The sequence below is a fragment of the Elephantulus edwardii genome, unplaced genomic scaffold (genome assembly GCF_000299155.1).
Source record: "Elephantulus edwardii isolate Elephantulus edwardi_28Jun2011 unplaced genomic scaffold, EleEdw1.0 scaffold00006, whole genome shotgun sequence".
Lineage (NCBI taxonomy): Eukaryota > Metazoa > Chordata > Mammalia > Macroscelidea > Macroscelididae > Elephantulus > Elephantulus edwardii.
In genome coordinates this window covers 36,631,933-36,633,739 of record NW_006399756.1, presented here as the reverse complement: position 1 = coordinate 36,633,739, position 1,807 = coordinate 36,631,933, and the positions used below count along the sequence as shown (strand labels likewise).

The following is a 1,807-nucleotide window of genomic DNA, read 5'->3' as shown; positions in this document are numbered from 1 at the left end:
GTTATGGAGCATGACAGGTGATCCTTGGTACATTTATATGTGTGTGTGAAGAGAGAGGTCACTGGTTTTGCCTCACCATAGAGGTTTCACTGTGATTGCAAAGAACGATTTCACAGATAACTCACAGATTTAAACATGTAATGAAGTAAACCAGAATAGAGTATCAGTGGAACAAGTTCTTTCCCTCATCTAGATCAATGCAGTGTTCATTATTTATTCCCTTTTTTCTTTTTAAAAATTATTTTTTTATTAATTTTAATGAAAATTTACAGAGTTTGGATTTCCATTCATTCATTCTTGCACTTTTCTCCCTGCCACCACCCCCACCCCCGCCATAATACACTCTTCTCTTTGAAAAGTAAAAGTTCCCATATTGTTTTACAATCCCTCCCCCCAGGTCCACTCTACTATGCAGTTCTTTGTTCCGGACTCCTGTCATGATAATAATGCCCTTTTTTCTTAAATTCCTCCCAATTGTGATGCCACTCCTGTTTTACAATAGTGGTATTATGCAGTATTTTTCCTTTTGTGACTGAGATATTTCACTCAGCATAAAGTCCTCCTGGTTCACCCATTTTGTATAATATTTTATGAGTTTCTTATTTTTCAGTACTGTATAGTCTCCCATTGTGCGGATGAATATACCATATATTTCTATCCATTCATATTTTGATGGGTAAAAAAGATTTTTTACTTTGACATTTAAACATTGAATAATTCCAGATGATATTCAGTCAAGAAAACAATTCTGCCTTTCTCCTTTGTCTCTGAACATATCTTTATGAAGCACAACATGACCACTATGGCCACTTCAAATTTCCTTTTCACTAACTAGTATTATGACCAAAATAAGAAAAGTCCAAAAATAATCCAGCAATTATACTCTTTTTAAATTAATAACACATAGAGTAGAAATGGATTTAAATTGGCCATATATTAATAATTTCTGCTCTGCTTCATTGTGAAAATGTAATAAATCAGTTAAGTATTAATGTTAATATGGTGGTCAATACAAAAATTACAGAATATGGAGAATAGGATGACAGACAATTCTAGATCTTGAAGAAATAGGAAGATGTGGATAAGAGATCTCATGGAAAAGTGCCCCTAGTATTTGTAGGAAAGTGAATGATAGGAAAAATTTGTAGATGACAGTGAAGAAATAGACCATCGTTTCTTCAAACAGGAATGAAGCAGAGCTGGTAGACTGGTGGCACAGATACAAGTCCATTATTTACTGGGGTGACATCAGTGTCCTTAAGGTCAACCAGAGGCTTCAAGGTAAATTCCTGTAAAATGCTGGTCAGAAATAAAAACAGCTCCATGCGGGCCAATCCTTCTCCCACACAACTGCGTTTGCCTAAAAATAACAAACACAGAGGTTAGATATTCCTTTAGTGCTATATTTTTAACTTACACACAGAGAATATACATTAATTGTGTGAGTAGTGATTGAATAGTTAGACAGCTGGAACACAGGTTGACTGGATAAGCAGATAGGAGAATGGATATGTTTGTGATCATCCTAATGTCTTATTTTAATGAATAGTCTTCACTTAACAAAGTTTTTTAAAAGTATAATCACTATAATTGACAATGAGGAAAATCTTCAAAGAGATTGTCGTGACATTTTTTATAATGAGTTCAAACATAGTAAAAAGTTACATAATGGGGGAAGGTTTGGCAAAGTTTCTATTTGTTTATATATGATTGACTTCAATTGAGCAAACTCCAAGGCAGCTTCCAACAACAACCATTCTTATGTCAAAGACTTAAAACTTCTGACTTTAGACTTGCTATTTTGACC

The 1,807-nt window shown here is 34.1% G+C and overlaps 1 pseudogene; it reads right to left on the bottom strand.

Annotated features, from left to right (window-relative positions):
• Nucleotides 1-1,178: 1,178 nt before the first annotated feature.
• Nucleotides 1,179-1,807, bottom strand: part of LOC102860281 — a 73,606-nt pseudogene continuing 72,977 nt past the window's right edge.